This window comes from Bos indicus, chromosome 5 (assembly GCF_029378745.1).
Source record: "Bos indicus isolate NIAB-ARS_2022 breed Sahiwal x Tharparkar chromosome 5, NIAB-ARS_B.indTharparkar_mat_pri_1.0, whole genome shotgun sequence".
In the NCBI taxonomy this organism is placed as follows: Eukaryota; Metazoa; Chordata; class Mammalia; order Artiodactyla; family Bovidae; genus Bos; species Bos indicus.
In genome coordinates, this window is record NC_091764.1 from 84,230,558 (window position 1) to 84,254,027 (window position 23,470).

The following is a 23,470-nucleotide window of genomic DNA, read 5'->3' on the forward strand; positions in this document are numbered from 1 at the left end:
CAAGTAGGATAAACACAAAAAATATACAATTACACACATGTCTAAAATCCAAAGACAAGGAGAAAAGCTTGAAATCAGCAAGAGAAAAGTGACTTGTCACTTACAAAGGAAATGCAATGAAATTAACAGCTAACTTAGAAACAACGGAGGCAAGTGCTCAATGGGAAAAATATATATATATCAAGAATCCTGTATCCAGAAAAACTATTTTTTGGAATGAAGGTGAAATAAAGACATAAAGACATTCCCAGATAAAGTCTGAGTGAATTTACTACTAGCAGATTTGCTTTGGAAGAAATATTTAAAGGAAGTCCTTCAGGCAGAAAGCAAGTGGCCCTAGATATTAACTGAAATCCATACGAAAAAACAAAGATCACTGAGAAAGATAGTTGATATAATTATTAAAAAAACAGTATAAATGCATATTTTTATCCTTCTCTGAACTGATTTTAAAAATAATTGTGTAAAATAATATGTATATAATGTATTTTGGGCCCTATAACATATAAAAATGGAATATAATTGCCAATAATAGAAAAAAGAATTGAGTAGAAGCAAAGACGTATTGGGGCTTCCCTGGTGGCTCAGACAGTAAAGAATCTGCCTGCCATGTGGGACAGCTGAGTTCAATCCCTGGGTTGGGAAGATCCCCAGAAGGAAACGGCTACCCACTGTAGTATTCTTGCCTGGAAAATCCCATGGACAGAGGAGCCTGGCTGGCTACAGTCCATAGGGTTGCAAAGAGTTGGACATGACTGAATGACTAAGCACAGCACAGCACAGCATAGCAAAGATGTATTGAGCTAAGGAAATGCCTCTATATGCTAACTCAAATTTATAGGAAAAAATGGAGTGATATGGTGACAATAAATAAGAAGATTAATATAACTAAAGATAAAAATGTACATTTGCTATTCTTTTTTTTCCCTCTCAGCTTCTTTAAAAGACTAAATTGCACTGTGGTGTCCGACTCTCTGTGACCCTGTGGACTGTAGCCTACAAGGCTTCTCCGTCCATGGGATTCTCAAGGCAAGAATACTGGAGTGGTTTACCATTTCCTTCTCCAGGGGATCTTCCCTACCCAGGGATCAAACCCGGGTCTCCCGCATTGGAGGCAGACACTTTAACCTCTGAGCCACCAGGGAAGCCCCAATAATTATGACAATGTAATTTTGGATTTGTAACATTTATATGTGCAATTAGTATAACAATAATATCACCAAAAACAGAGAAAGAGAACAGATCTAATAGAAGTAATGTTTCTATAGTTCATAGAAATTAAATTAGTATAAATCTCAAACTAGTTCTAATAAGGTAAGCCCCAGAACAACCACTAAGGAAATAACTCAAAAATACAGTGATAAAAATCACTAAAGAAATTAAAATGATATTTTAGAAAATATTCATTTAAGACAAATGAATGCAGTCTGAATACGTTTGGACAGTAGAGTCAATGAGATAGATTGGCTGATAGATTCAAAGTGAGAGAATCAAAGATGACTCCTTGTTTTTTTCTTGGAGCAAAAAGCAGGAGGGCTTTTCCATCAGCTGATAGAGGGAAAGACCCTAGGTGGAGTTGCTTTGGGGGTGGGCAGGATATCTTTTTATTTGCCCCTGTTAGATTCACTGTCTAGCCTTCTTCATTTTGTTCTGTGCCCCACGAGACTGACTTCTACAGACCTCCTCAGTTCTGCACTTTGGCTTTCCAGGTATGTTCAGTTAATTGGAAATACTAAGAGATTTAAGGGTCGGAGGAGTTACTTTAAACAAATACGCCTCCAACAAGGGTCACAGCTCCTTTCAGCTGACCTTCTACCTGTCTCTCTATTTCTGTCTCTCTTCCTCTCCCTCTGCACCCCAGTAACCACTGCTTCCTCCATTTATTCCTTTATCCTTCAGAGTTGATGGGACAGTACTGCCTTTGTTACACTGGAGTATTGTGATATCTTTGTGGCTTCCCTACATCCTGTAAACAGCTCCTTTATTAAAATGGCCTCAAATTACCAAAATTAAGTGTGTTGCCTGTTTTGGGGCTTCCCTGGTAGCTCAGTGGTAATGAATCTGCTTGCTAATGTAGGAAATGTGGATTCAATCCCTGGATCAGGAAGATCCCTTGGAGAAGGAAATGGCAACCCACTCCAGTATTCTTGCCTGGGAAATTCTATGGACAGAGGAGCCTGGCGGGCTACAGTCCATGGGGTTGCAAAAGGGTCAGACACAGCTTACCAACTAAACAACTACAACCTGTTTCTTGCCAGAACTGTGGCCGATATGGGAAGAAGATCAGAAATTTGATTTTGTACATACTAACTCTGATATCTCAAAGGGAGAAAGAGAGTAGGCGGTTGGTTATTTGAGTCTGGAATGCAGGAGAGTAACATAGGCTAGAGATAAGAATTTGAAAGTCATTAGCAGAAAAAAGATAGCTAGAACCAGGAGATGAGATCACTGAGGGAGTAAAAGAAGATCAAGAAAAGAAGAGGACTGAGACCTGGGTCTTGGACACTCTACTGTTAGGAATGTTGGATAGATGATGAGGAACCAGAAAAGCAGAAGGAGCAGTTAGGAGGTAGGAGGAGAACCACAGGAAGCCAATGGAGGAATGTATACCAACGAGGGAGAGTGATTCACTGTGTCAGATGCTGCTGAAAAGTCAGGTGCAAACAGGACTAAGAATTGACCATAGAATTTAGCAATGTGGAGGTCACTGGTGACCTTGGCAAGAATAGCTTAATTAGGGTCAGGGTAGCAAGATCTGTGTAGAGTGTGTTTTAAAGAGAATGAGAAGAACTTGAGAGAGCTCTGTACTCAGTGGCTCAGTCGTGTCCGACTCTTTGCGGTCCCATGGACTGTAGCCTGCCAGTCTCCTCTGTCCATGGGTTTTCCCAGGCAAGAATACTGGAGTGGGTTGCCAGTTCCTACTCCAGGAGATCTTCCCAACCCAGAGATCCAGCCCTCATCTCTTGCATTGGCAGGTGGATTCTTTACCACTAGCGCCACCTAGGAAGCCCCAGAGAGAGCTGCTGCTGCTAAGTCTCTTCAGTCGTGTCCAACTCTGTGCAACCACGTAGACGGCAGCCCACCAGGCTCCCCCGTCCCTGGGTTTCTCCTGGCAAGAACACTGGAGTGGGTTGCCATTTCCTTCTCCAATGCATGAAAGTGAAAAGTGAAAGTGAAGTCTCTCAGTCATGTGTGACTCTTAGCGACCCCAAGGACTGCAGCCTACCAGGCTCTTCCGTCCATGGGATTTTCCAGGCAAGAACACTGGAGTAGGGTGCCATAGAGAGCAAGTTTAGACAAATGAATTTTGCTATAAAGGTAACAATATACAGTTAGTGGCTAGGGAGGGAAGAGAAATTTTACTTTTGTGATCATTTATTTTATCGGAGAAGGCAATATTGAGGTGGGAGAATAATAGCAAGTTTGTATGCTGATAGGTATGATACAATGAAAAGAAAAAATAATAATGCAGACCAGAAATGGGGGACTTGATGAAGGATGCTCTGGACAAGGAGAGGGTGGAATCTGAGGCACAAGAAAGGTTGCCTGAGACAGGAACACAGAGCACACAGTTCATCTGTAGTGACAAGAGAGAACGCAGAGTGTGAAGGTTCAGAATTTCTCTTCTGACTATTTTCTCAGTATAACAGAAGGTAAAGTAATTGACTGAGAGCAAGGATATGAGGGAGGGGTTGGAAATTTTAGGCGAAGTTGTGAATAGTTGCCTACAGGTGTAAAAGTTAATGACCTAAGAAAATATAATATGAATGCTGGCACATCAAGAAATCCCTTAAAGTTCACTATCACTGTTGGTGGGAATGCAAACTAGTACAGCCACTATGGAGAACAGTGTGGAGATTCCTTAAAAAACTGGAAATAGAACTGCCTTATGATCCAGCAACCCCACTGCTGGGCATACACACTGAGAAAACCAGAAGGGAAAGAGACACGTGTACCCCAATGTTCATCGCAGCACTGTTTATAATAGCCAAGACATGGAAGCAACCTAGATGTCCATCAGCAGATGAATGGATAAGAAAGCTGTGGTACATATACACAATGGAGTATTACTCAGCCATTAAAAAGAATACATTTGAATCAGTTCTAATGAGGTGGATGAAACTGGAGCCTATTATACAGAGTGAAGTAAGCCAGAAGGAAAAACATAAATACAGTATACTAACGCATATATATGGAATTTAGAAAAATGGTAACAATAACCCGGTGTACGAGACAGCAAAAGAGACACTGATGTATAGAACAGTCTTATGGACTCTGTGGGAGAGGGAGAGGGTGGGAAGAATTGGGAGAATGGCAATGAAACATGTAAAATATCATGTAGGAAACGAGTTGCCAGTCCAGGTTCGATGCATGATGCTGGATGCTTGGGGCTGGTACACTGGGACGGCCCAGAGGGATGGTATGGGGAGGGAGGAGGGAGGAGGGTTCGGGATGGGGAACACATGTATACCTGTGGCGGATTCATTTTGATATTTGGCAAAACTAATACAATTATGTAAAGTTTAAAAATAAAATAAAATTAGAGAAAAAAATAAAATAAAATCAGGATGTAAATTTTCTCTACTAGAAAAAAAAAAATAAAATAAAATGGAGCTGTGTTCAGCTGAAGGAATGCAGTTAGAGAGTAATAGGAAGTTGGCTTCAATAAGAAGTTAGGGTTTTCTTAAGTAAGTTTTCTGGCCTCATATGTAAAATTGGAATAATAATATTTGAGAGTTGCTATGTGCAACCGTGAGAGTTTTCTTAAGCAAGCCTTCTGGCCTCATATATAAAATTGGGATAATAATACCATGAGAGTTGCTATATGCATTAATTAGAAAACACAAATAAAGGTTTATCACAGTGTCTGGTACATAATAAGAACATAATAAACTTGTACAGTAATTATTGGTATTCTAACATCTAGTAGGGCTCGGAAAACTTCCAGAGTGGAAATATCTGTTTTAATCATTCCTATAATGACCAAATGGGGCTTTCTAGGTGGCTCAGTGGTAAAGAATCTGCCCGCCAATGCAGGAGCCACAGAAGACATGAGCTTGATCCCTAGGCAGAGAAGATGCCCTGGAGGAGGAAATGGCAACCCACTCCAGTATTCTTGCATGGAAAGCTCCATGGACAGAGGAGCCCGGCAGGCTATAGTTCATGAGGTCACAAAGAGTCGAACATGACTGAGTGACTAAGCATGAGCACACAACTCTTCTTAGCACAGGTCTTCTTACCAGATGGGGACCTAGACACTATGTCTATACTGTCTTTACATTTTGCTTCCACTAGGCATCAGTTCAGTTCAGTTCAGTTTAGTCGCTCAGTCGTGTCCAACTCTTTGCAACCCCATGAATCGCAGCACACCAGGCCTCCCTGTCCATCACCAACTCCTGGAGTTCACCCAAACTCATGTGCATCGAGTCAGTGATGCCATCCAGCCATCTCATCCTCTGTTGTCCCCTTCTCCTCCTGCCCCCAATTCCTCCCAGCATCAGGGTCTTTTCCAATGAGTCAACTCTTCGCATGAGGTGGACAAAGTATTGAAGTTTCAGCCTCAGCATCAGTCCTTACAATGAACACCCAAGACTGGTCTCCCTTAGGATGGAATGGTTGGATCTCCTTGCAGTCCAAGGGACTCACAAGAGTCTTCTCCAACACCACAGCTCAAAAGCATCAATTCTTTGGCACTCAGCTTTCTTCACAGTCCAACTCTCACTTCCATACATGACCACTGGAAATACACAAAATAGCTCAGGGAACCATTTACATGTCTCTGCAATGCTTCAGTTCCGTTGTAGAGCAGTAGCTGGATAGCGTTGCTGCTGTTTGTTAGAGACTTCTGACATTTGATCTTTTTGCTAAATTCTTGGCAATGCCCTTAAGACAGGAATCAAGTTGCTCACATTAATATAACTTTGAAGTTATTCCTCTTTTTCTAACACTGGTACTCTAAAAATAGGAATTTCAAAAAAGTACAGATAGCTGGTATGCCTTTGTTGACCCTTAAAACATTATTTCTTTTATTCTGGACATTGATTGCACTTGATTAAGCTATCTATGTCACATTACCTTGACTGTGGTGTGTGTGTGTGTGTGTGTGTGTGTGTGTGTGTTAGTCGCTCAGTCTTGTCCTACTCTTTGTGACCTCATGGACAGGGCTCCTCTGTCCATGGAATTCTCCAGGCAAGAATACTGGAGTGGGTTGCCATTCCCTTTCCCAGGGGATCTTCCCGTCTCAGGGATTGAGTCCTCGTCTCCTGCATTGCAGAAGGAATTGTGCAAATTCCTTACCAACTGAGCCACCAGGGAAGCCCCTACTTTGACTATGTTTACTGTTACATTTACTGCAAAGATTTTGCTTTGGAGAAATCTACATTATCCACTGAATACTATACTATTCAAAGTAGTAATATACTCAACACATTTCTGAAGAGAATTGACATTATCTCTTTGTTGAGATTTTCTACTTTTTCATTTGTTTCAAGAGGGTATGTACTGGATTGTTGAAGCATTTTTATTATGGCTGCTTTAAAGCCTTATCACATAATTCCAACATCTGATTCCTGTCAAAGTTGGTGTCAATCAATGGTCTTTCCTACTGAGCGACTTCACTTTCACTTTTCACTTTCACGCATTGGAGAAGGAAATGGCAACCCACTCCAGTGTTCTTGCCTGGAGAATCCCAGGGACGGGGGAGCCTGGTGGGCTGCCGTCTATGGGGTCGCACAGAGTCGGAAATGACTGAAGCGACTTAGCAGCAGCAGCAGCATCCAAGTTCTGATATTCTTGGTTCTTGGTATGAGAGGGTTTTTTTTTTTTTTTTTTAATCTTGTATCCTGGGCATTTTGTTTTTTATGTTAGGAGACTCTAGATTCCTATTTAAATATTTTATTTTAGCAGGCTTATTTAGGTTTACACTTGGTCTACTTTTATATGTTTGTGATTATAATGCAGTTTAATTTTCAGAGCCTTATTTTGATCTGCTTGGTTTATCTTGGTGCTAATGGGTTCTCAGTCATCTGGGTTGGTGCCACCTAAAGGGGTGAGAAGGTGTCCCCAAGTCAGGTTACTAGGTGTCTCTTAGTCTGGGAGGGATATGGTGACATCTTCCCTGTCGTTGTCCCCAAGCTGCCTACTGTTTCTGGACAAGGAAAGAGAATTCTCTTGAACCCCTGGGGACAAAGAGCCTTCCCAGTTCAAACCATTTGCTGTGTAAGTGAGTTGAGTGCCTTTGGCCAATTTTATACCTCGTTCATCTCTTCTGATGCCTTTAGGCAGTAAATACAGTTATACAATGCAAATCATTCTCTCTTCTACAGAAAAAGTTTTAAAATAATATGAAGAAACCTGACCATATAAATAAATAAATATGTAGAAAACACTCAGTACTCTTAATTTAAAAATTTCAACCTCATAGAAAAGTTGAATAAAGAACAATGAATACTCATATACCCCTGTCTGGATTTATCTACTATAGAGTTACCAGGTAAAATGCAGAACTCCCAGTTAAAACTGAGTTTCAGATAAATGATGAATAAATTTTAATATGTGTATGCATGCAGTATTTGGGACATGCTTATGCTAAAAATTTATTTGTTGTCTATCTGAAACTCAAATTTAACTGGGCATCTTGTGTTTTCTTGGGTAATCCGACAGCCCTAACTTGCCGTTAACATTTGGTCTCACTTGTTCCCGTACATTTTCTTTTACATTTCTCCTTTTCCAAACCATCTGGGGATCATTAAAGAGGTAAAATCTCAAATAGGCTTTGTATATGTATATGAAGAAAATTCATTTGCATTGGCTTTTTAAAAAAAGAACTTCTTATTTTGTAATGAAGTGTAGCTGATTAGCAATATTGTGATAGTTTCAGATGGACAGCAGAAGGATTCAGCCATACATATACATGTATCCATTCTCCCCCAAACTCCCCTCCCATCCAGGCTGCCACATAACATTGAGCAGAGTCCCCTGTGCTGTACAGGAGGTCCTTGTTGGCTCTCCACGTATTGGCTTTTTTTGAAACTAGTGCTTGAAACTGCATTTGCCATTTGTTATTACACAGCACTAATTCCCTACTCTTGCCTAAATCCTGGCTAGTTCTTAGTGCATATCCATATGTAGTTACAAAAGCACTTCAACTCTCATGTCAAAAAACCAGTTTCTATCACCAATGAAACAGTAATCAAGTGGCCTCTGAACATCATTCTTCTGGAACTCATACTAAAGTCATTTTTAAGCTAAGGGTAAGCCCTCTACAGAAACTCTGGTATTGACTAAAGAATTACCACTGTTTGGTTCTGGTGGATTTTCTAGTTTTTCTCAATTACTTTAGTATGAGAGGTCTCACCTAAGTTCCCTTTTCTTTAGACATATCCTTATTTGTAGAAACTTTAATGAAATGGTCAAGAGTACAAGTCTAGGAGTCAGATAATCATGGGCTAAAACCCTGTCTTCTGTAGTCATGGAAGTTCACGTAGTTCTAGTTCTCATAGTTTGAAGAAGTTATTTCTTTGTGACTCATTTTCCTCATCTGTAACGTGGAGTAAAGTATCTGCCTGCAAGGTGAGCCCTGTGCCTGGTACATGTAACCTGGAGATCATGATGTAGAGTTCTGCCTGACCTGTACTGGAGTCAGTTTTGGATTATGTGTTTCTTATCTTTCCATGAAAATAACTTCCACACTGAGTATGACTACTTCTAAACCACAGCTACTGCTCACAACTTTGTTACAACAGACCAGATACTCACATATAAACGAATGGAGGTTAAAGGGGATGACGTCTCAGTTGTATGCTGAGATCCCTGATAAGGATCTAAGATACAAAGATGTGGGTCAGGGAGCCTCATTCAGATAGAAGTATAGTAGAGAAGGAATTTGACTCCATCTTCAACCATATGGTGTGTGTGTTTGTGTGCACATGTGTGTGCTAGAACTGAAAAAATGATACCAGGATATATAAGAGTTTATGAGTTGTATATGGAGATTTATGTTTCCTTCATACTTCATATGCTCAGACATTATCAGATCAATATGTCCAGGTCATATTGTCATCAGACCTTTAGAAGAATGTGGGGAAACTGGAACTGATGCAGAGAAGAGAATCACAAATATGCAAATATTACATGAAAAAAATTGAGAGATTTGAAACTGTTTAGCTTGAAGAAGGTAAAAAATGACTTGGTTTGTTTTTAAGAATAGGAAGAGCTTTTCATAAAGATTCAGATCAGCTATTCCTTTTGTCCGCAAAGGACCAAACAAGGGGAAAGGAGTACATTAAAAATACTGATATTTTTTATTTTGTGTAAAGAAGAATTTATTGCAAACTTGGTGATAAAATAGTCAAGGGACTGCTGAGTTAGTTGCAGGGTTTGCAGTAGGGGAATTTTCTCTTAAAGCTTTGTGGATAATCACCAGACCTAGTTATTTTCAATTTGGCATCTACCTAAACCAGGTTGCTGCACCAGATGAATGCTGAAGGTTATTTCTAGCTTTGGAGTATAACTGAAAAATAGCAAGGGGTTGCATATATAAGATATGTTGCACAATTAAAGATCTATCTATTGAAGAAGTGGGTCAGCCACAAAGCAAAAGCAAGCATTTTAGCATGCTCTCGCTGTTACACAGAGCACAACGTGCGACCCATCAGTCAGCTGCTAAGAGACAATCCAGGTCAGCCAGACTGACAGCATTTTTAGTGCTGATTGCATTGAATTTGCATTTGCTATTATCAAAGGGGCAACCAACAATTTCTTAGAATAGTGTGTATGCGTTGACCCATAACCAGTGAAACAAACAAAATTTAAAAAGCTGCTGTTAAATGAATAATTCTTCATGTGGATAGGAGCTTTTTCCTTATTAAATTCAGAGTGGATTCATTCTAGGAACAGTTTTGGTGTAGAGGCTCTCTCACTTGTTACAGATTACTGACTACAGTGCTATGCTGCCAAAATACCTTGGCTCATTCTCAAGCCTCAAGAACTGCATAAATTTTTCCTCTCATCATGCCCAGAGCCATCAACAATATCTCTAAATGTCTTTTCTTCTCATTTTATTTAATTCTTTTGTCTCAAGTTCCCTAAGAATTTTTGTGTACTGTTTATTCCATCATATGTTAATTACAGGTCATGGTCATACATTGATTCACATGATCCATATCCTGAGCACATGATTGTGTAGCTTTGTTCCTTTACCTGATCTCTATATTTTCTTAAGCTGTCCACAATCTCAAGCATCTGCAAGTCTGTATCATTCCCCTCACCTGCATGTGGATTGGCACAGATACTGACACACAAATGCATTTTTCAGCCAATGTTTTTTGTCTCTGACCATATCTAAAAGACTTGCTTGCCTCTATGTAACAAACAGAACACAACAACAATAGTAATGAAACAAATCAAAACAAAAGCCTTGTTAAAATCAGCTGGAAATGTATCTCCCACATGGAAAGATCTGGAAGTAAGAAGTCCAGGGCTGCTGAGGCAGCTCCAGCATTACAATTTCGGGTTCCTTCCCTTCAACTATCCTGGCATCCTCTGTGCGTGGCCTTGTTGTCCAGATGACTTGCTATAGTGTCAGCCATCATGTCCACATTCCAGGAGGTAGAATGGAGGGAAAGAAGGAAGAACAAATTCACTTCCTTCCAGAAAATTTCTTGGAAGGTCCACACATCACACCTAGTTGATTCTCATTGGCTAGAACATTGGCACATGGCTGCTCCAGCAGCAAAGTGTGTTGGTAGGTATAGCTTTTTACTCCAGGTGACAGTGTGCCTGACTATCACAGATAAAGGAATCAATGAGGTGACAAAGTAGACAATGAGTAGTCTTCACCCCAGAGCCCAAATATTGCATTAGAAAGAAGAGGTTCAATCCAGGTACAGTGATTTTAAATGTCAGAGTGACATGGGTATTTCCCTTTGGTAACTAGGCACCAAGCACCATGCATAATTTACTCATTAAGAACTACATCCAAAAGTCTTCATGAAAACCTGGGAAGAAGGTGTTGCTTTATGTCATACTAAGACTGAGGACTGCCCAGTTGATGGTAAAGTTGGTAACTGAACCCAAAAGTCAGATCCTTGAACCTGTATTATTAACTGTATCACTGTGTTGTCTGTAAAGTAACGTAGGAACATTGCCTTTCTAGGAGTTTTTCAGCATAGTCTGTGGCAGAACTTTCAGGAACTCTGTGATGCTGCCTTTATTAGGGCAACACACATGAACATATTTAAACATATTCTATCTTATTTAAACACATTTATATCTATGCCTTCATTTGGATATGATACACAGTTTCAAGGAGATGCTCTGAACTTTTATAATTGGTTAGTGGTGACATGCTGCCACTCCTTCATTTTTCATTTAAGTGTTGTCTTTAATTTTCTGCTTCATAGAAATGTGGAACCATTTGAAGTTTGTGTTAATTAAGTCCAGTTGATGCAGTGCATTCATTATTTTGCGGCATTTTATTCTTATAGCTATAACTGAGATATACTCATGATTCAAGATGGTGACATAAGGCTGTTTGGTTGGGGAATGGCCGAACTGTAAAGCCTTGTCAACTCAGGCACAGGATGGATGACAAGCTCACTGTAGAAAACAAGATTAGCAGGTTTTAGGGGAGTTGATTTTAGTTTAAAAAAAGTTGTCCTATTGCTTTGATTGTAGAATAAGATCAAAATTTTCATCATTATACAGTGACAGATGTTTGACAAATTGAAAAACATACCTTAGTTCTATTGAATGTCAAATTAATAGAATGTTACCTTAGGGGAAAACTAATCTCAAAATAATTTTTTAAATTCATATGTTTTCTAACTCAGTGATTATATTTCCTTCATACCAAATCAAAACCTTCTAGTCAAGGGTCCATGATGTCAATATTTCATGCCAGTTGATGTGTGAAATAGCCTTCTTTTTCAATAACTGATGAAGGGATAGGGAAGATTTGATGCTTATGGAATTCTTTATTATTTCAGAGAACTCTTAAAAGGAATTTTCCTAGTTATTTATTTCTATGAGTCATGTCATAGTTTTCCAGAAAGAATTGAAAAAAATGAAATAAAGATGTAATAACAATGTTTTAAAAATGTTTATTACAGAAATCATCAAACACAGGAAAAACAGGCATAATAATACTATTATGAACTCTCAAGCACCCATCCCCCAGTTTCAGCAGCTATCAGTCAACATATGGTCAATCTACTTCAGCTTCCCCTCTGTCCCATCTCCTTCCCTTCTCCATGTTGGATTATTTTGGAGTAAATCTCAAACATCATCTCATTAATCTGTAAATTCTTCATAAGTTCATTATGAACTTATGAAAAATGTGGATTCTTTGTTTTTTTAAACATAAAAATGGGTGTGAAAGTGTTAGTTGCTCAGTCGTGTCCGACTCTTTCCGAACCCATGGGCTGTAACCTGCCAGGCTCCTCTGTCCATGGGATTCTCCAGGCCAGGATACTGCAGTGGGTAGCCATTTCCTTCTCCAGGGGATCTTCCTGACCCAGAGATCGAACTTGAGTCCCTTGCATTGCAGGCAGTTTCTTTACCCTCTGAGCCACCACATATGTAAACCCAAACATAATATTCCTTCTGCAAAAATTAATAATGGTGTTGAGAACATGATATGTTTATTCTTTTTCTCTCTTCTTTTTAACAGTTGGTGTGTTTTAATCAGAATTCCAGCAGGTTTACATATAGCATTTGGTTGTTATGTCTCCAGTGTTCTTTTAGTATACAGGTTCATTTTTCTTCTGTTTATTTTTATTGCAATTTATTAGTTGAAAAAAATTATAGAGTATCTCACGTTGCGAATTTTGCTGATTTGTGTCCCTGTGGTGTCATTTACTATGTTCCTCAGCTCTTTGTTTTCTATAAATTAATAAGATTCAGGTTTCATTTTACAAGAATACTTCCTAGATGTCACTGTGTACTTCTTATTGCATCATGTTAGGAGGATATAATGCTTCATTGTCTCTAATTTTGTGATGTTGATATTGATCAATTTTTGTTAAATAATGTCAGCCAAATCTTTTCATTATATAACCTTTCCATTTCATCAGCATTTCACCTAACAATTTGAATAGCCATTTATGATTAACACCTAAACCAATTATTCCATTAAGGATTGCAAAATTGAGATAATCTAATTCTATAATTTATTCTTCACTTTTTAACTAGAATTCTTCTATAAAGGATAGCTTTCCTACATCAACTATGTGGTTATCTTAAAGTATGTGTGTGTGTATTAGTTGCTCAGTCATGTCCAACTCTTTCTGACCCTGTGGGCTGTAGCCTCCATGGGATTCTCTAAGCAAGAATACTGGAATGGGTTGCCAGTCCCTTCTCCAGGGTGTCTTCCCAACCCCAGAGTATAGGAAAGGCATATAAATTCTTGGCTCCTTCCTTCATCAATTTTCAGAATACTAAGCTAATTCCTTAACATTGGGCAATGTTCACCAGTGGACTTCTAAGTATTCTTGTAAACAAATGGTCTTAAAACATATTTATTATGTTTCAGTCTACTGTTGTTGTTATTCATTTCTGTGTTTAAATTATTCTATCTTTGAGCAGTGAGAACATTTTCAAATTAGATCTTGGTTTTTTTTCAGGACTTTCTGGTTCAACCAGATGATCCACGCTCATTTTGTACATTTCTGACCTAGATCTCAGATCATCTTCAGTGTTCTTTTTCACAGAGAATGGTATTTAGAACACCCAGTCTAGTTACTGGGTCATTTTTGTTCCTGGATCTTTTCAGGAGGTCAAAGCTAGAAAAAGAGTTGAGAAATTCATGCTGATATTTTCAATTCAAATTCTGATTACTGAGTTTCTACCTATTCAATTTGTACTTGTATCTTTTTTCTCCTTCACTGAAAAACTTGGTTTCTAAAAAAAATAGTGTAATTATGTATTTGCTTTGTCTTATAAAAATTTCGAGGGCTTCCCTGATGGCTCAGTGGTAAACGATCCGTCTGCCAATGCTGAGACATGGGTTCAATCCCTGGTTCGTCAGTATCCCCTGGAGAAGGAAATGGCAACCCACTCTAGTATTCTTGCCTGGGAAATCCACGGACAGAGGAGCCTGGTGGGCTACAGTCCATGGGGCCCCAAAAGAATCAGACACGACTTAGCAACTAAACAACAAAATAAAAATTTCCAAAGAAGAATATATTAATTCTAACAACATGGTTATTGAAAAGAGCTTTGATGATTGGGGAGAATTTTTTTTTTTTTTTGCATTTATTTTGTCTTTAGGGCTTCCCTGGTGACTCAGACAGTAAAGAATCCGCCTGCAGTGCAGGAGACCTGGGTTCCATCCCTGGTTTGGAACGATCCCCTGGAGGAGGGCATGGCAACTCACTACTATTCTTGCCTGGAGAATCCCCATGGACAGAGGAGCCTGGCGGCTATAATCCAAGGGGTCAAAAACAGACATGAACTGAGCAACTAAGCACACAGAATATATCCCACTGAGGATAAATTTTGCTGTTTTAAAGCAAAACTACTGTTTTAAAGTCACTTTGAATTAACTCTTCCCTGAGTGGTTAAGTGACAAACTCAAAAAATATTTTTTTCTTTTAGCATTCTAACTTTGGGGTTGATTTTTTTAAGTTCTTATTTTTTAGAATGCTGTAAAGCATTTATATGTTTCCAAAGTAAAATCTGCAAAATATTTTGAAAATCTAACTTCCATCTGTATTCCCTTACCCAATTCCCATTCTCACTAAAGGTAAACATTGTTATTAGCTTTTGGTTTATCTTAGCATTTCTAAAATAAAAAAGTGTGTATGTGTGTGTGTTTGTATTGCCTCTCTTTCTTAGCTATAAGATGGCATAGTATGCACATACTATACACACCGCTTTTCTCCTCTAACGATGTATCTTTGTGATCACAACTGCATCGTACTCATTTCGTTGGTGTGACCTTCGTTTATTCAACCAGTGCACAATAGAACACAATTTGGGTTCTTCCTGATCTTTTACTATCACAGAAATGTTACAATAAATAGCCTTCTTTACAAATACAATTTATTTGACTCATATTTTGATCGGACATTTGAAAGGATTATTTCAAAAATTTCTTTTTATAAACCAAAGTGTGATAAGCATTCTTGTACATGAAACTGTGGTTATCCTACCAGATTATAAGCTCCCTGAGAGTAAAGCGTTTATTTCTTCTATGTGCATAACACAAAGCACATCAATTTGAAGATAGTGATTGATTAAGCGAAATGAATCTCGAAAAATACATCAGGAAAACACATTCATCTTTTTGGAAAATACATGCACATCAGCTTGTTACTCATCTTCAAGACCAACAATGTAAAGATTCTTTTTTACTGAATAGATTTGTCTCTGTATTTTGTTTATGGAAAGTTTCTATAAACAGAAATTATTCCCTAGTAAACACTGAATGAAGTTAAAGGGAATACAAGAAAGAGTAGTCCTATTGATCATCTACCATACTCAAATTAGTCACAGACCACAAAATTAATTGAGATTAAGTAACTCAGGTGTTGGAAATAGTGTTAGATTGTAGATGGCATTCTTATCTCAAGGAGCCTATTTTATAGTGGGGAGACATAAGTGGGAAAACACTGATAATAAATACATAATGACATATACAATATATTTTAGAAAACTGATAATAATGGGAGGGAAATTCTTGGGAAGGGAAGTAGGGTGGGATTCAAAGCACAAGCGGTGGGTACAGCCTTGGATAGGACCAGAGGCTGGTGGATTTACGGAAAAGAAAATCAAGTAGTCCCTTTTTATTTCACATATGTTCTAGGGAAGAATGCAGTGAGAGTGAGTGGTGAGAGGGTATTAGAAGGGGTGAAGTCATTAATTTGGAGAGTGAGAAAGTATAAGGTACTAGGGGAATGTACTTGATATCACACTTGGTTCTTTACTTGTGAGAGATTATTTAGCAAAAACTGTCCTTCCAACAAACTCTGTTAATGGAAATTTTGCTACCTATGGTGTGGCCAAGGGGATTAAGAAAAAAAATTTCCCCCTACTCTCACTAGGCTGATTGGAATAAGAATTAGCACTGGGCTAGTAGGAAATCCATAGATAGCAATGTCTAGTGGATGGTGTATCACCTTTGACACGAATGACCTTAGCAACAGTTTCCTTCCTTTGGAATTTGAAACTAGGAACCGAAGAGACAGAGGCAGTTAGCAGAAACTGAAGGAGAATAGTAAGAGATGGTATTACACAAGAGTCAGGGTCCTGAAAAGTTAAAGTCAGGAGAAAGCAAAATCTATGCTGAAGCTGAAGAAATCTTTCAGAAAGAACAGGAAGGATATGCAGAGAGAAGCAAAGAAGGAAGAGAGGTAGAACAGAGTCTTTCTAACTGCCTCATTTCCTGAAGACATTCCAGGTCCAGTTTCTTTTTTTTCTTTTTCTAAAATTAATTTTTATTGGAGTATAGTTTCTCCAATTTAAGAGCAGGAGGAAAGTGAAAAAGCTGTCTTAAAACTCAACGTTCAAAAACTAAGATCATGACCTCTGGTCCCATCACTTCGTGACAAATAGATGGAGAAACAATGGAAATGGTGACAGACTATTTTCTTGGGCTCCAAAATCACTGCAGATGGTGACTGCAGCCATGAAATTAAAAGACACTTGCTCCTTGGAAGAAAACCTATCACAAACCTAGATAGCATATTAAAAAGCAGAGACATTACTTTGCCAACAAAGGTCTGTCTAGTCAAAGCTACGGTTTTTCCAGTGGTCATGTATGGATGTGAGAGTTGGACTATAAAGAAAGCTGAGCCCCGAAGAATTGATGCTTCTGAACCGTGGTGTTGGAAAAGACTCTTGAGAGTCCCTTGGACAGCAAGGATATCAAACCAGTCAATCCTAAAGCAAATCAACCCTGAATATTCATTGGAAGGGCTGATGCTGAAGCTGAAGTTCCAACAATTTGGCCACCTGATATGAAGAGCCGACTCATTAGAAAAGACCCTGATGCTGGGAAAGACTGAAGGCAGGAGGAGAAGGAGATGACAGAGGATGAGATAGTTGGATGGCATCACCAACTCAATGGACATGAGTTTGAACAAGCTCTGGGAGATGGTGATGGACAGGGAAGCCTGGCATGCTGCAGTCCATGAAGTCAAAAAGAGTTGGACATGACTGAGCAACTGAACAACAGCAATAATATTTGCATTGCAATGTTGTATTAGTTTCTACTATACAGGAAAATGAATCAGCTGTACATATACATATACATTATTCACTCAGTCGTGTCTGACTCTGCAGCCCGTGGACTTGTAGCCTGCCAGGCTCCTCTGTCCATGGGATTCTCCAGGCAAAAGTACTGGAGTGGGTAGCTCTTTGGCCCTCCCTTTTGGACTTGCTTCCCCTTCAGATCATTACAGTGCATTCAGCGGAGCTCCCTGGGCTGTACAGTAGGTTCTCATTGGTTGTCTATTTTATACATAGTGTCAATAGTGTATGTGTGCCAATCCCAGTCTCCCAAATTCAATTTCAATCAGCATGTTTCCTTACAGAAAATCCACTTTGACTGGAACGAGGTTGAGTGTGGATGGCTGCCATCTCAGTGTACCCAACATCTACTTTCTCTGGCTAATAGCAGGCTCATTCTATATTTCTCTAGGAAAACTATTCTTCCTCAGTGAAGTCCATGAAATTTGGATGCAGCTGATTTTTAGGTAGCTTGTCCTTCTTCTCCACCTTACTGCAACTTTCTGATTATATAAAAGAGAAGGCACCAGAGCTGACCTCTAAGGCAGAAATAGGAAAAACACCAGTACCTGTGCTCCCATCTCCTCTACTCACCCACCTCCTCCTGGCCTGTGACTCACTGAGCCCAGATTCTGCCTTAGTCATTGTTGTGAGGGATAGATCCTGTTTGCTTTGTCTGCTTGAGGTTTCTTAAAGCTCTGAATTCTGTCATCTCCTGGAGTTGATTTCTTTTGATAAGTAACTGACAGCAATCAGGAGAGAAATTTAGTCTTAGAATTTTAAAGTTTTGTCTAAAAGCTTAGTATTAGGATATAGGCTACATAAATGAATTCTGACAGATTCTAGTATTAAGTATACCTAAGACAAAGAAATTGTGCCATCACAGGGAAAATATTGCCAAATTTTCTTTTCTTAAGAACCTTAGGATTAAGAGTTGAAACATAAGATACAGTGATTGCATCACCCTTTCATAGTCACCCAAGCTTAGAACATGCCATCACCTATGGCTGCTCTGAACATCAAATCAGTCACCAGGACCTTGACTACATCTGTTTCTTCACGACCATTCCCATTGCCACCAGGCCTGGTCCAGGCCTTCATTATCTTGTGCCTAGATCATTGCAGTATGGTTACAATTTGTCTCTGACTGGATTTTTTTTTTTCACTTGTTTCACTATGCACACATGTTCCTATGGCCTTGCTAAGATGATAGATTATCACAGCATCTCACTGATCAAAACCCAAACTCCATTTCATACCTCTACAAATCCTCTTGATTTGGTCCATGCCTGCTTTTCACTCCTCTATGTGAGCTCTCTGCCTAGTTCATCAATAACACAGTCAATGAGCACTTATGGGGTAGCAGGATCTGTGATATGGCTGGATATGCAATTAGGAATAAGATAAGATACTGCCTTTATCATCCCAGAGCAAATATTCTACTGGAGCAGCCAGACAAGTAGGGAGGAAATAAGATCCACTGGAGTGAATTCTACTCCAGTGAGAGCATGGAGAATTAGGGGATACAAAAGCAGTAGCAACTCATCCAGTTCTAGAGGTCCCAAAAAGGCTTGTTGAGAAGATGGCATCTCCCTTGAGTCCTGTAAGACAAGTAGGCCTCTTTGTTCATTGACCCAACATATGAGAGACACCCTTCAAGATGCAGCTCAAACTTCAACCCATGAAATAATTCCTCACCACCTGGTTAGTGCCTCTCATCTCCTCTTCCTGCTCTGAGCTGCTCTTGTTGTTCAGTCGCCAAGTTGTGTCTGACTCTACATGACCCCCACAGACTGCAGTGCACAAGTCTCCTCTGTCCTCCACTGTCTCCTGGAGTTTGCTCAGATTCATGTCTATTGAGTCCATGATGTTATCTAACCAATGCATCCTCTGCCCACCCTTCTTTTGCCTTCAATCTTTACCAGCATCAGGGTCTTTTCTAATGAGTCAGCTCTTCCCATCAGGTGGCCAAAGTATTTGAGCTTCAGCTTCAGCAACAGTCCTTCCAATGAATATTCAGGTTTGATATTCTTTAGGGTTGACTGGTTTGATCTCCTTGCAGTCCAAGGGACTCTCAAGAGATTTCTCCAGCACCACAATTCAAAAGCATCAATTCTTCAGAACTAAGCCTTCTTTATGGACCAACTCTCACATCCGCACATGACTACTGGAAAACCCATAGCTTTGACAGTATAGACATTTGTCTGCAAACTGGTGTCTCTGCTTTTTAATACGCTGTGTAGGTTTGTCATAGCTTTACTTCCAAGGAGTGAGCTGCTATAGCATTCATCTATTTGTTCATTCAATCAGCAAATATTTAATATGTCCTAGTAGGTAGCGGGAACTTCTAGGTTTTGAGATACAACAGTGAATAAAGAGTAAGTCCTTGATCTTGAGAACTTATATTCAAATGGAGCAAAGAGATAATATTAGACAAACATGTAACATGTCATTTGGTGATAGTCCCTGTCCCTCTAAAACATGATAAGAAACAGAAGGTGGGGAGGAGCTATTTTAGGTAGAATGAAGTCTCCCTGCTAAGGTAACATTTGAGCAGAAAGACATTAAGTTTAAAAAGCTGAGGGAAGAAGTTTCCAGGCTGGAGGACCATTGAGTGTAAAGCCATACAGCCAGGAGAGTGTGGAGTTATAGGAACAGTGCTGACCTGGAAACAGTCATTTGACTTTTCAGTGGCTTACTGTTGTTCAATCGCCAAGCTGTGTCAACTCTTTATGACTCCATGGACTGCAGCATGCCAGGCTTCCCTGTCCCTCACCATCTCCCAGAGTTTACCCAAGTTTATGTCCATTGAATCGGTGATACCATCCAACCATCTCATCCTCTGCTGCCCTCTTCTCATTCTGCCTTCAATCTTTCTCAGCATCAGGGTCTTTTCCAGTGAGTCAGCTATTCGCATCATGTGGCCAAAGCATTGGAGCATTGCCCTTTTCATATGGGTCTGAGCTGTTCCTCTCAAACATGTTTTCGGTTTATGGAGGCTAAGAACTTCCAATGAATATTCAGGGTTGATTGCCTTTAGGACTGAGTTTTATCTCCTTGCTGTCCAAGGGACTCCGCTATAATTGTCTCTATTATTCTTGCTTCTAATTTTCCGCATGCAGTCCAGTGTCTCCACGAGGCTATCAGGAAGTGTTCACTAACTGAAGGAAGTGAGATTTACGATTTACTCATGCTTTCAATGAGTTATTATGTGTTGTAAGGCACTTGTACTTCCCTTACCTGCCTGGTATTAAAAGAGCACAGTCCTTAACCACAGAAACAAAGGGGGATGTGGTGGGGAGGCGGGTGCAGAAACTGAAACTATCCTCCAAATATCAATTTCAGGAGCCTGAGAGTCTGCCTCGAGGGCAAGAGCTAGAACACTTCTGGCAAAGTTTCTGTGGTTTTAATGTAGTAGGGACAATCTGGGAACCAGAGTTGAATGAATGACTCCCTCAAAACCGATTGAGTGAACTGTAGTCTGTGGGTTGATTAAGTATTGATCGGTGACTCAGCTCAGGTCTGAAACAGCCTTAGAACTATCTTCTGATTAAGCCATAAAGAAAAAGACTTGTTCCGTGATTTAACTCACAGTCTCATTGAGGAAGCTGTGAACTTCTTTAGGAATAGGAAATTAAGAAAGTTTGAAAATTTCCTTAAGTGTTTGACTTTTAAAAATATTGATGCTCCAGATATCACTCAGGCACATAATTTAATTAAGGAACAGATGGCCCTGAAATCTCCAGATTTATTCTTATTTGAAACTCAGGAAGTACCTGATTCACTTTTCATTAGTTATTTTAAGATATGTTTAGCATGTGAATTCTTGTGGGGCTAAGTTTGACTAGTGTGGTCTGTGGACCTCTGGGGACCCTGTGACATTGAAATTATTTTTGTAATGATGCTAAGATGTCATTCTTTATTCACTGTGTTAACATCTGCACCAGTGGTAGGGACATCTGCTGGTGCCTTTGCAGAAATCAAGTAGGGAGCCCCAGACATCGTGTTCTTCATTGCCATGCACTCAGGTTAAAAAGATGCAAGTCTTACCATGTCCTTGATGAAGCAGTGAAAATGCATTAAATCTCAGCCCTTGAGTGCATGTCTTTCAAATAGAGTGTACACATTAAGCACTACTGTATACCCAAATGCAATGATTGCATATAGGAAAAGCCATTGTTTGAGTTGCAGGCAGAACAACATTTTTACCTAAAGGAATATCTATAAACAATTTGTTTTTTTTTAATCAAAAAATGAATAAAGTGGACCTGTCACCTCAAGGAAAATAACTGATATTATTATTCAAATTATTATTTGAAAGCTTAAATTTTATCATTGTTACCAAATGTCAGTTATTTTCCTTGAAGTGATGAGCCCAATTTATTCATTTTTTGATAAAATGATGGTTTGTAGCTCTTCCTTTAAGTTAGAATGTTGTTCAGTTTGCAACTCAAACAACACAAATTGATATAAACATCTTCTTAGGCTATCAACTCTTTAGGATCCTTAATTATATAATTGTTACATAATAAAATGATCTAATAATCTAATCAGTAACACAGAAAACTTTCTCACTTTCCCTTGTTGGCGTGAATGACTGCTTAGATAAATGAATTCAGTACATGCATGGATAAATATTTAGATGGATTCTTTCTCTCAGCTTCAGTCTTGGAATCAGAGGGTTAAGTTAAATACCAGCCTCAGTTCATGATTAACATTCCCTGTAAAGCTCTGGTCCTGTTTTCTTTGAATTCTTCTAAGGTTTGCCAGATATCCTTTCTTTTTTTTTCATGTGTACTTGTAAACACATATTATGGTTTCACGTTGCATGTGTTTAATTTGCATAAATGTGATATATTACAATATATACATCACTTATTTTTCTATTTTTCATTTTAGCACTAAATTTTAAAGATCTAGACACTGCATGCCAATAAGAAAAGCTGTACAGAAACAATATCTGACTTATGTACATTTTTCTTATCGTGTATAGCTAGAGATTTTATGGCAGCATTAGAAAGTTTTGTCCTTTAACATGACAAACATGAAAAACCACCTCCAAGCTATAAAATTTATACAACCAAATACAAAACGACTTTACCATTTGCTCTCAAAGACCATAGCACTTAACAGCTTTTATCGATGATCTGTGCGCTTGTTCACACCATGAGAGTTTTGAATAAACATAACTGCAAGGCTTCAAAATCTTGGCTCCACAATTGTCTGATCATAGGCAAGTTATTTAACCTGTCTTTCAGTCTCATTATCTGTAAAGTGGGGTTAATAATTGTATCTACACCACCTACATCGTGTTGACATGAGACATGACATTAAATGTATGAATATTTGTCAAGTGCTGAGAACAGCACGTGGAACATAGGAGGCAAGCATTATATAGGCACTTGTGAAATGAAATGAATGACAAGAGTATGCCATCAGAGAGCATCAGCTTGTTCCCATGAATCATAATATGCTTTTCCCGTTAGAGCATTTCTCCCCTTTATCTTCCTGAGGAAAGTGTTTTGGTAATAAAGACACTGAATGATCATGGATAGGGTTTGGTGGCTCATACTCATTATTTTAATAGGCATTCAGTTTTCATACCTCAGAAAGAAATCTTAAATGCCCTAAGAGTGATATCACATCCTTTGATTTTTTTTTTTATAAAATATTCTAAATAGCTATTAGATTCTCAGTATAAGAATGAGGAGCTGAGACTCATGGATCAAAAAGACTCTTGTGCATTTGCACGCTTATTCACTCAGTCGTATTCGACTCTTCACAACTCCATGGCCTGTAGCCCATCAGGCTCCTCTGTCCATGGGGTTTTTCAGGCAAGAATACTGGAGTGGGTTGCCATTTCCTCCTCCTGGGGATCATCCCAACCCAGGGATTGAACCCACATCTCGTGTATCTCCTGCATTGCAGGCAGATTCTTTACCCACTAAGCCACTGGGGAAGCCCTTGGTGCATTTTACACTAAGAAAAGAAAAGGATGTACATTTCATATCAAATACAGTAAGTTGCCAAGTTCTTTAAGGGCCACAGGGCGTCCTCTTTTTCCCCATCAGGACTTCTGTGAATTCACCGTTCCCTCCTGGCCACAGAAAACAGAATTCCCAGTCCAGAGTTGTGAAGTTGTAGCAACTACAAGCACCTCCAGGTACTTTCCATGACCAAATAATTCCTGGCATAAGGCACTACAGCGTTCACTGTTTTTCCCCTTATCGCTAATGATGAT

The 23,470-nt window shown here is 39.2% G+C and overlaps 1 protein-coding gene across 4 annotated transcripts in view; it reads left to right on the top strand.

Annotated features, from left to right (window-relative positions):
• Nucleotides 1-23,470, top strand: part of LMNTD1 (lamin tail domain containing 1) — a 489,113-nt gene that overhangs the window by 242,715 nt on the left and 222,928 nt on the right. The window contains exon 1 of one of the 4 annotated variants that reach the window (XM_070789937.1): nucleotides 23,285-23,392. The exons of the other annotated variants lie outside the window; for them this stretch is intronic. The gene's annotated coding sequence lies outside the window, so the exon portion shown is untranslated. Of the gene's footprint in view, nucleotides 1-23,284; nucleotides 23,393-23,470 lie in introns of those variants that run through there. 4 annotated transcript variants of the gene reach the window in all.